General features: G+C 37.0%; 1 protein-coding gene across 12 annotated transcripts in view; it reads right to left on the bottom strand.

Annotated features, from left to right (window-relative positions):
* Positions 1 to 11,003, bottom strand: part of LOC134225970 (serine/threonine-protein phosphatase rdgC) — a 278,612-nt gene extending 267,609 nt beyond the window's left edge. For all 12 annotated transcript variants that reach the window (XM_062706446.1, XM_062706449.1, XM_062706451.1 and 9 more), the window contains exon 1: positions 10,670 to 11,003. The gene's annotated coding sequence lies outside the window, so the exon portion shown is untranslated. The remainder of the gene's footprint in view (positions 1 to 10,669) is intronic.
* Positions 11,004 to 12,539: the final 1,536 nt, after the last annotated feature.

The following is a 12,539-nucleotide window of genomic DNA, read 5'->3' as shown; positions in this document are numbered from 1 at the left end:
TTCCGAAGCCTGGTTATTATTCATATTTTATTAAGCATTCAAAAAATGTCATTTTTGCTCACAATGTGGCTAATAACCTGAAATTAGCCAATTAACTTTGATTTGTCTTGAACTCTTGATATTCCCTTAACAAACGACAACCGACCATGTTTGGGTGCCGACAACCAAAATAGCAATCATTTTGAGAAATAATAAAAAGATTAACGGTCACGGTAGCATTCAATAAATAATCACAAAATAGAGTAAATTTACCTTTTCGATCGTTTTACTTCGTTTTGTAACACTAAGCAACAGACCGAAAAAAAAAACTCAAAAAGATCGTGCTTACGTCGGGGTGCCAACACCCGACTAGACCTGAGCGCCAGATGAAAATTTATCGGCGGCGGCATGATAGATTATTTTCAGTCGACGGCGTGGCAGCGTCACGCCGTTGAGAATTAGCGGTGGCGTGGGTCGGCGTGAGTTTATTTTGAGCTCCAACTTATTGTTTTTGATGGTGATTGATATGGGTACATGAGATTAATTCAAGGAGCAGTAAACCTATAAACGGTGAGAAAAATGAAACCGGAGAGAGATCGTGTAGAAATATTTTTATAAATATGTTCCAGTATTCTGTATGGTCTATAATTATTAGCGGTTAAGATAAATGTGTAATTGTTTGACATTGTTGAGTAAAAATTTGACAAAATTCATGCAGCGACATATAGCGATTTAGTATTTCTATTGTGTGTATTTGTTGAAAAATATTGACAGCTAATACAAAAACTGATACCTTGAAACATCGAATGATATCAAAATGTATCAATATCTACAACTATCTCAATTCCCAATGACGTGTGTGTTACAGATCTTGCTAATTGTTCCATAAGCACTTCACTGTTCAAAGCCACAGAGAAGATTTATTTTGATTGACTGTACCTACGAATCGACTAATTGGAAGGCTATGGAATTTAATGGCGTGTTGTAAGATGAATACAGCAGAAAAGACTTTAGTTGTGGTAGAAATAAAATCAAGTAAACAGAAAGAACACCTCTTTCGATACGAAAATTATTTCAAGATTTTTGGTGGAATGTAATTACTTGTCATAGTCTGCACTACTCCACCCAACTCCACCACCCCACTGCACCCCCGACAGACACGCACCCCGACCCCAACAGCAGGGCCGCCTCCAGCGTCTCGCACTCGACTCGACTTCGTACTTGAAGTCGAATCAAGCACGAGACACCGAAGACGGCCCCACTGCCGAGGCCGAAACACGCATCCGCCAAACGCACTATAAAATAGCGAAAGCAAATGAAAAAGCACAAGCTCGTCCTATGACCTCTTTCGATCCCACCACCCTCTACCTACCCTACCAACTACCACTTTCCATCACGAGTGGTTGACGAAGGTGGTTGTGTGTCGTTGCGCTCCGCAAGTATTTAATTTTATTTTTTTCTCGTCGTATAGCCACTCGTCTAGTATCGCGGCGTCTTAAGCATTTTTAAACATTCAAACTTGACGTGTTTTCCTGAAAATTGTCCAGGATTTCTTGACGAACTTCGTATGAAAATTAAATTATCAAATCTAGATCTAGAAAATCTTATGCGCATTTCTCTGGGAATTCTTTCATAAATTCCTTCTTCAAAGTTTCTCCAATGATTTTTCCGCAAAGTCGTTTACAAATAAATTATTTTAGAGATTAATTATCTTGAAATTTGTTTAGGAATTTTTCTGATAAATTTTCCATGAACTCCTTCACAAATTCCTCCAAGAATCTCTGCAGCAATTTCCACGGAAGCTTCTCAAAATTTCTCCAAGAACTTGTCTAGAAAACCTTACAGGAAGCTTTCCGAGAAATTCACATGAACACTCCTCCAAAACCTCATAAGGAAAATACTCCGAAAATTCACCCGCTTCCATTCAGAGATTTCTTTGAAAATTCTCCAAGAATTTTCTTAAAAATACCTGCAAGAAAATCCGCAATAATTTCTTTAAGAACTCTTCCATGAATATCTCTTTATGTTCTCCGGAAAATTCCTCTTACAAAAAGAATTCACGACGGATTTTTTTTTGAGTTTCCCTATGAGTTCATAAAAGATTTTGATGATCAATGCATGAAATATTTCTTGAAGGAATTCGCAAAGGAAATCCTAATTTAATAATCAAAAGAACTTTTTATATAAATTCTTGAATGAATTTCGTGTGGATTTCCTGATAGACTCGACTTCGTCGAGTGAAGTACGAGACACTGAACCTTACTGTTGAGGTTGAAATACGTATCTGTCAAGATACAATTAAGTGGTGGAATTCAATGGGATTGTAGTAACTCGTCTTATGACAAGTGAAGACATTCCACTACAAAGCTCAAAATTTGTGTTCAACGATTAAATTAGTCTTAATACAATACAAAAATATCTTATTTTTGTATTACAGTCTACTCCCCATGTTTTGGCCCATTTTATGATGATTCAGTAGATGTTGAGTTTTTATAAGAACTTAACCGTTTTCAGTCGCTGGCTTGCACACCGTTCTAAAATTACGTCAGTAATGTAGATTTCGCCTAGCTTAATGTAGACACAATAATATACTTAGTCACGAACTCTAACTACAGTGCATACCTGTTTTAGTTCCAAAGCTAATACTATGCGTAGGAGAAAGTTATATGTTCTCTTTCAAAAATAAACTTATCCTTATTCGATTCGATCGCATCAAATTGAATTCGACGGAGAATTGAGAACTATTGTCTGCTATTGAAAATTTGCCAGAACGGACAATGGGCTCAGACGTTATGGCCGCGTAGAAATAATAACGCGTAAATAAAAACGCGTAGAAATAATCTATCTTTTCCGACACTCATCTTTAGCCGATCTGTTTTCAACAAGTTGCGTTCAATGGGGATTCTTACTATGGATTGAAATGAATGTAAATAAGGGAGTTTATCCATGTATCAGTACCATTTACTCTAGTACCGTTTGCACCTACACCTGTTAGGACCTGTTGTAAATATTTTGAACTATCTTCGTATGTTAATGACAAGCCCCCTTAATCCTTAATTAAATAAATTAAATTTAAATTTACTCGCGTTTTTAAGGGCACCCCACTCAATACGAAAGTAGCGCACAACTGCCATTTCAATTATTCCACTCATACTATTGAATTAGTAAAAATGATAGTTGTGCATTGCTTCCGTATTGAGATTTAAATTTGGATTCCGGGAGGCTTGTCTTTAAAGAAGGATCGTTCTTCCCGACGGGCTTACAAACTAAAAGACAACCGATAATGCCAGCAAAACGACTTCATTTGAGCCCTAAATATCGTACCCATCAACACATGCACTGAGCCTACAGCTACCAAAGAAAGGCGTGACCAGACATTTTTCATCTTGAAAAAAACAAGCTTTTACAAGTTTAAATTTCAAACTAAAGTTTTTCGAAAAGTTTACTTTTTTGGTAATATTTTTATTCGCTACTAAGAGTTCATTCTTCTACCCTACACTACAACTATGTTCGGGAGCTTCCTTTTGCGTCTTATATCGTCCTAATTCAATCAATTAAAATTCATCATAAAAATTAAATAATTCAAAGTCTTGCTGCCTGCATCATTGGTAACCTTCTTTAAGCAGCAAATCATTTGAGAACTGCCAACTTACATTCAGATACTTAACAAACATACGAACGAATATAAATACCGGGATATTTAATAACATGTATTTAAAAGTTAAGACTTCTTGTTGATTTTTCAATTTTTTACAGTTCAAATAGTAATTAATTTCGTCCAGAAAAGTTAATGCCAGGTTTGATACTTAATATAGTAGCCATTGAAATAAGCCTTTCCAGTATTCTGGGAAGACTGCTAAACAAAATCTGTATTGGTCAAATTTGCTGGATGTTAATGCGCCATCTGCCTTTTGCACAGCGAAGATCTAACAGCTAAATATAAACATCTCATCTCATCACTCGCTTCTCAGACTGGCATTTCACATCAAGTTTTAATATAACAGAGATCACCTCAAATACACGTTATCGTTCCACACCTATTTGTAAGGACGTGGCCGTGGTATTTGTTGATGAAAAATACACAAATGCAATGGAATTTGCAACGTGAAATTGGCAAATCAATCTAGTCAGCCGATCCTTTGATTCAGTGTATGGTTTATATGATGAACTTCTAAAGCATCCCTTTCTGGCTTTTTTTGTCCCAATGGACCTTAATAAATATAGAATTAATGTAAAATATGACGAAGAATATTCAAAAGATTTTTAAAACCTCTAAACACGAAAAAAAATTGAGTGAAAAAAAAATCCATATAATCGAGGTAAAAAGTCCATATAATCGAAGGTCCATATAATCGAGGTAAACCTGTAATACGAAAATGCCATTAAACGAATTAAAAGCTTGGAAGTAGTCAATGACAATGCGGAGCCAGGAATAGCATTATCCAAAACATATAATTCGAAATTGTCATCAAATGATGATCAGAAATAGTTTATTTAGCAATTTGTTTAAGAACAATGTATAAAAGTTAAAAAAATGCTATTAAAGAAAATATATGCGACGTAATGTTCCGAAAACCTACCAACATGAATTTTGTAAATATCACAATACCGTTCCATCCCTTTCGTTACATGCCTCTTCCTACACAGTTGCCAAAAAATCTGCTCTTTTATTTTTCAGAATTTTTAATGGATAGATTCACTGCCCTGGCGTCCTATACTATCACAATGGGTTTGACAATATCCACCATGTCCACGGACGGTAGCTCATTACCGTCCGTTGTTATTGTACGAAAATAAACATCATGTGTTTTGTTTACTATTTGTTTTGGTTAAATCTGAAAATTGTTTTCGGAATAATTTGCAAGATTTACATCTTTGACCATGGGAATTATGTTATTTGATGATAAAATATAATAAACTTACGAATTGGAGTGAATCGATAGGTGAAATCAAACGCTATACAAAATCATAGTTCGTGTTCTCCCACTCCGAATCAACAAAAGATATTATTATTGTTTATACTATGGTGAGCATCACAGTTGAAATGGTCCGGGGATGCAAATCAAACAATATTCATTAGTGAAATTGAAATGAAATCTTCTTCTTCTTCTTCTTCTTCTTTATCTTTATTTAGGTGTTTTTTAAATTCTAGATTAAGTTCAACACCGATTGAAATGAAATAAATGGTGTGCAGAAAGATGTTTTAGGATTATATTTACATGCCCATAATAGCTGGTATTATTTTTGAACAAATTGGAAATGTGTAGTCAACAATATTTTGGATAAAATCTAGTTGCTTGTAAACGCACGATTCGGGAGAAGTACTTTTCAAAATGTATGCTGGACATATTCATGAAGATGTTCGCTACGCTGAAAAGCATCTCTTGCCACGGGGTTGGATAGATTGCTACAATGTTATGGGAATGCCAATCTTCCAAACTTAGACGTACATGTTCATGACAGAATTGGAGACAAAAGTATAGATAAGATAGTTCCGTTAGGACACGTCAGGCATGAAGAATGTTTTATATAAGTAGATTTGGAAGCGAGCTGAGGGTAATATTTGTGATGGTATAAATCTTACGACCTTTCTTCTGCCAAACTTTACGCAGAAGTGATACAGTCATCACATTAATCATAATAGATTGATATTTGAGTTTTCTGAAATTCACTTATAGGGTAAAATGCCCAATAGTGGACCCCCTAGTAGCGGAATTTTGCTCTTCCTGTCATAAGGCTTAAAATTTTTCAACATATTAACTCTGCTTGATATCTAACAACAAGATCTGCACCCTCTTCACGATACATACATAAAACATTCAAATACACGACGTTATTCGTTGGAATTAACATTTTAAAGTCTAACTTAATTTGCCCTGTAATAGACCCCTGGGGATCCATAATGTGAAATGGCTTTCCTATAGTCGAAACTTCATTCGATTTTCATGTACCGCTTCGGGATGTTCTTCTTCCCTATTATATTCCTAAAATATTCCTATTAGAGTTACTCTCGTGTTTATTTTTTACAGAATGGTAAAAAAAATCTCTAATTTTACTTTCCATAGCATTTCCCATGCATGTAATCAAATCATAGGACTGTAAGGTAGGTTCTCCCGATAGAATTTCATAGCAAAATGTTGACATTGTGCAGTAATAATGCAAAAATGGCTTGAGGGTCCACTATTGGTTGGGGGTCCACTATTGGGCACTTTACCCTATCTGTGGTACACGCTGGAGCCAAGCAGGCGCGAACACAACAAATACACCTGCGTGTAATACAAGCCGGTGTATTTGCTGTGCGCGCGTCCGCGTGTATTTGGCGCGCACCATTTTGACAGATTAAAATGACATATCGAAAACTCAAACATTCATCTATTAGTAGCACTCACTGAATTTTATTTGATTATTATTAAAAATAGTAAAAAAAAGCATTTTTTTTGCCAACTGTGTAGAACATATGTGGCCCCATTGCAAAAGTAAATTATATCTGAAAATACCCCATTAAGGCTCTATAAACCGTAATCAATCCGATAATGACGATGATTTTATTCGAATCCGCACTAATACTAATAAAGTTTTGAACTAAATTCAATATTTTGGGGCTATTTGCCGACTTACCTCCATCATTGCATATTCATTACATTTTCATATAAATTTTTCACTTATCCAAATTAACAATTTCTGAGAAATTGCAGGAAAAACGCTGAAAACTGCCTTTTTTCCTGGGCCGGCATTCGTATTTTTATCGAACGCATACTAACTCCGAACGTTCGGAGCAAACACATACACACGCACTTGATTTTTCACTTGGTCTTTTTCCACTGTTTCCTTGATTTAATCACTCCTAAAACATATTCACTAACTGAGTTTCACATTTTTCTTCAATATTGATTACCAATTAATTCACTTCGCGTCCAAAAACTGTCGAAAACTGCTTTCCAAAAATCGAAGTGAGAGACAAATTTGACGACCGTATTGTGAATGCAATAAAATGCGGAAGACTCAAATTCACTAGCGCAATAAGTGAAATGGTGAGTACAAAATCTACGCGATGCAACTTTATTCAATCTGAACAATACAACGTATACGCCAACCAACACGCAAACAAAGGTGTGCATACACAAGAAAATAATCATCTCTTCACTGTTGTCAGATTTCTTCATTGGAAAAAATCATTGCTGATTGTCGGACTGAACAAATATACCAGAAATAAATATTTAAACATGTTATGTAAGCTTCTGTTAATTTCCAAGTGATGAATAACAAATTTTAAACCGATAAATACCCACATATTTGATACACCGTGAACATGTGTTATGATATCTTCTTCTTCTTGGCATTACACACTGGGACAGAGCCGCCTCGCAGCTTAGTGTTCCTTCTAGCACTTCCACAGTTATTAACTGCGAGGTTTCTAAGCCAGGTTACCATTTTTGCATTCGTATATCATGAGGCTAGCACGATGATACTTTTATGCCCAGGGAAGTCGAGACAATTTTCAATCCGAAAATTGCCTAGACCGGCACCGGGAATCGAACCCAGCCACCCTCAGCATGGTCTTGCTTTGTAGCCGCGCGTCTTACCGCACGGCTAAGGAGAGCCCCATGATATGTGTTAGGATATAGAATAAACATATCGTCAAGCCTGGCAACATTATGCATCAGCTGGCATATGTTTAACACCCCATTTCCACCCACTCCAGTTGTAAACAAAATTTATCTATCGCTGCTGCACTTTTCCGTACCAATTGCCTCACTATTACAAACAAGCGATACAGTCATTAATTCTCAAAACATTGTGATGGAGTCTTGAGCCTTAATGAAATAGTTCCTCATCTGAGGGGTCCAACATATAATTTTAGCTTACTATTTTCTTCTTCCTCATAGAAACAGCTGAATAAACATTTACTCGATCAAAATTGTTTATTGGGTCACAGTCGATAACTCTGAAAAGTTTTGTGAGAAATCATGGTTTTAAGCTTCAAGAAAAATATTGACTGGCTACATTTTCTAGAAATATTTTTTTTGTTCTTAATTTCCATTTCAAAGAACCACTCTAATGGAAGATAAATAAAATTCAAATCGTCCATTTCAAATTCTTTTCACTCCCCCAACTAAAAAAGTCCCAGAAAGCTATTTAAAAAAAATGTTTCCAGATAGCACCAGATCTTGGCACTTCATGCATTTCAAAGACATTGGGCATAAAAAATCGATTTCTAAATTTTTCCTTGGGTTTTTTTCGTGTTAATAGTCAGATATTTACTGCTATGGTCAAACACTTAACGAAGTCTGATTGAGCTCAAATTTTGAATGGGGACTTTTTTGAGGAGATGAAACTTTTGAGCACTCCCCGTTTTTTAAATTCGTTTGTTAAATTTTGTTTGTTAAATTGGTACTCTAATAAACAGTCAAGGATATTAATCATTGGTAGGCTTTTACTAGGGGACCCTCCTTAGCCGTGCGGTAAGATGCGCGGCTACAAAGCAAGACCATGCTGAGGGTGGCTGGGTTCGATTCCCGGTGCCGGTCTAGATAATTTTCGGCTTGGAAATTGTCTCGACTTCCCTGGGCATAAAAGTATCATCGTGCTAGCCTCATGATATACGAATGCAGAAATGGTAACTTGGCTTAGAAACCTCGCGGTTAATAACTGTGGAGTGCTTAATGAACACTAAGCTGCGAGGCGGTAATGTCCCAGTGGGGGATGTAATGCCAACGAAGAAGAAGAAGGCTTTTACTTCATTGTTTTTTCTCCCACAATCAATTTCCCAAATTGTCAAAAAAAGGCACATATTGTATCCTTCGATATTAACGACGTTCTTTATTGCAATGTTCTTTCATGCCTGCATTTCCTTCATAGGATATCCGCTCTTTCTATTTATAAAATGTACCCATATCAATATTATTCGATAACGAAGGACTGGCGCGCAAATTGATTTATTTTCCATTATTATGATGCTTTCAATCGTGCGTGATTACAATACAAAAACAAAAAAGACACAGATTTAGTCGGCATTGTTTCATGTGCAAATATCATTAATTTTGGAGCATATTATTAATAATGGAACAAATATCCTAGGACGTTTGGATTTTTGGGCAGGATTATCCTCCCAATCACTTGCGTTGCAATATCTTGGTCTTCGTATTTTACATCATTTTCCCAATTACATAATAATATTATCTCATTGAAGTGCTGATAGTAGGTAGGTGCGGCGTATCACCCTGATTTTTTGCGTCATCTATACCGATTCTTAGGGATAGACGCCATATCACTACTTAAAACTTTAACTGCTTACAAACATAGCCTACAAGCTTTTTAGAGTATTCAAATAATGAAACAAACATGTGGATTCGTAAGAATTTTCGATAAACCATGCGAAAATCTTCTCTAAAAGCAGCGTTTTTCGAAATGCACACTCTTACATGCATTTACGCCATTAAATCAAGTCATTTCTACCAGATCTATAGAAAGCGGCATCTCACCCGGATTTACCCTATGTGAAGGAAAAGTTCACTGTATTGTGTAATATTTAATATAATGTTACTCCAAATTGCATATCTGAAACATTCCAACATTGTATAGTAATTGAAACTCATTGGCTTCCATATGCTTTCCGGAGAGCTCAAATCGTACTGAAAACGGCTGAGATGTAGTGGAAATAATATTTATGGGAGGTGAACCCAAATTTTGGCCGAAGCAAATCATATCCGTTTATCACTACCTCAGTGATTTAAAAAATCAGACTTTTTCTAAACATTCTGCAATATGCTATTCAAAGGGTATAGATTCCCGGTTGCTTAGAAAATTGGGTTATTTTTGAAGAATTTAGGTTTCTAAATTCAAACTAAATTTGGACAAAAAGTGCAACTATGGTCTAAATTTTAATATGCCAAGTCCAAAATCTACTCATTATCTTTCAAGTAACGTGAAGAAAACAAATCGTACATAACAGTAATAAAATATGTGCGAACAGCTTTGTCATATTTTATATAGGGTGAACCACAACTTATAACCGGGAGTGTATATATTCAAATATGCGAAATAGTCCACTTTGGCTGAAACACAAAAATAACAAAATAGAAAAAATATTTTCGCTTTATAATTAAGTCTAATCGTTCAAAATAAAAGCTAGTTTATATCCACAAAAATATTCATATTTCAACTGAACCAACAGTCAGCACAGAAGCAAGTTCACATTTTTTAATGTATTCAAGCCATAATATGACTCATTTAGCAAAACTTCCTTCCACATGCCTAAACACACAACACTTCCCAAATTTACTTCATCAACAAAGCGTGCACCCTTCCAGTTCCCTCAGTATTCGACGACATCGTCCGTGTTCAACATTCTATTCTTCAATGCTCATTTCGCATTCCATTCCGAGTTTCAATTTCCCACCCTGGTCGCAGGCACATCGTCCTGATTGAAGACTATCTCTGTTCGACGCTTACTCCGTACCAGCACCGAATGGCCGGATGTGGCAAAGCAGAAGTAATGAAATTTTATTCTGCCACCCCTCCTTACGTGTCTATTGGAAGCCACGATTGTTGAGACAGACAATTCCCCAGCAAAGCAAATCTGAGTCTAAGTTCTGCCATTCTAGAGAAAATGTTGTCTTTCGTGATAGAAGCTTCCTGATGGAAGCGCATGGTTGTTTATTCGTACCGCACTGTGCTTCAGATTACTTACGTTTTATTATGATGCAGCGGCTCCGATTGGTCGGATTTGATTCCGCATCTACACACTCGTTCGTGATTTTTTGTTCTGCACCGTTCCTGAAATTATTCCCACCAGGTTGAGACAGAATGTCCCGTGAATATTTTGGCACACGCAAGTTATTCAATTAAAACTTTACGGCATTTCATTCCACTTCTCAACTTTTCACTTCAGCCGCAGCGCACTACTGACATGCAGAGAATGTAGCCGGTTTCCCATCAAAAATTGCTTTCACTTCCTCAAAGGAAACACCGCAACCACAAAAGCACTCAACTTATTTTTCATATTTTTATTTTTCAGGGGAATGTTTTGTTCTGCCTCGTTCCCGACAACGAGGGGTGGTCACCAGCGGGAGTGCTTCACACGTATTCACTTTTCTTGAGAACCAGGAAATAACTTCTTCCCGCCGAAGATCAATAATTCAATTTTCGTTACGGTTTGTCACGCGACAGCCGCCATCAATCAGCGCAGCTTGTGGCTTTGTTGATTGCCGTAGAATTCCACTTGCATCAATTTATCCCGGACCACAAAGAGGCAAATAATACTTTCCTCTTTTCAAATCTAGCCAAGTCACAGGCAATTCCGCGCCCAAAGCTATACTTCCGTCCGCTCGATTCCAACGTTCGACCGAGACTGATTGCCAGACGACGCGATTTGGGTTGTCTTCGTCCTTCCGGTGCGGGGAGGAACAATTCACTACCACCCACTCATCCCCACGTTCAAAGCGCGACCACCCTCAAGCTGGAGACAGAATTTCCCGCGCGCGCTCTATCCAATGCTCGTTGCCGACGTTCGACGCAAACGTCCAATCAGCTGTAGATCCGGTCAGTGACTGACTCAAACGCGCCGTGCGATGGAAGCACGCCAGCTGACTGTGGGAAAACTGTCTCCTCGTCAGATCTGCTCTGTCTGTTGTTGTTAGGAGGAAAAGCATCGATGCGGCATAATATGTTTAGAGCGCGAGAAGCACCGTGAGCGAATTTTCCGCAAGTGCCAGTCAAAACAAACGCCAAGATGTGTGAGGCCACGCGGTTTCGGTGAGAACCGATTGTAGGCATAAGAGAGACTGTGAACGGAACTTTCTCCCGCAAGGAAAGGACGCAGCCAGATACGAGGCACGGCCAACAGAATGTTCTTAGAATTGTTTGAGAGCAACCACGTGCGTTTGTAATTTGGTTAAACGGTCCGTATTATCCATATATCGGGAGTGATAGTAAAAAGCCATTATTCTCAATTAAGTGTTGAGAATGCGTTTGGATTTTCAAATTGATATTTATTTTATAATAAAATACGAATGCATTGTTTGCCATAAATTAATATTACACGTGTAAGATCAAACTGATAAAGATCTCCGATTTGTCAATAAATTTGTTAATAAATTATGGGAACGCATTGAAGTTTCCATAATCATATACGATATTGACTTCATAACTTGGAGGAAATTGAAATGCCTCAGAAGGCGTTCCAATCTCCTTCTACAAGTCAACTGGTTGCGCGGTTGCATTCAACGACAGTAATAGATTAAGACTTTGAAATGTAGAATATAGATACCAAAAAAATCTGTTTCAGGTGATTCGAATCGAAATTCAGCGGAGTTTCGCAGAGTTTGGCACGATTAAAATCTGATTATATTATTCCTCTTTATATTGGAAAGTTCCTAACATTGCAACAAAGTTCGTTGTAAAAATAAATTTTATTTATCACATCATCATCTAAATGGTTCCGAGGAATTTCGAATTTTTAAACTCATTTTAGACTTTCTCCAAATCGTTTTTTGTAGCATTGTAAAAGCAAAACCAATAATGTAGCACCATGCTTTGACCCTCAGGTGCCATTAACTTGA

Source organism: Armigeres subalbatus, chromosome 3 (genome assembly GCF_024139115.2).
Source record: "Armigeres subalbatus isolate Guangzhou_Male chromosome 3, GZ_Asu_2, whole genome shotgun sequence".
In the NCBI taxonomy this organism is placed as follows: domain Eukaryota; kingdom Metazoa; phylum Arthropoda; class Insecta; order Diptera; family Culicidae; genus Armigeres; species Armigeres subalbatus.
The sequence above is the reverse complement of the archived record's forward strand: the minus strand, read 5'-3'. Positions and strand labels throughout refer to the sequence as shown.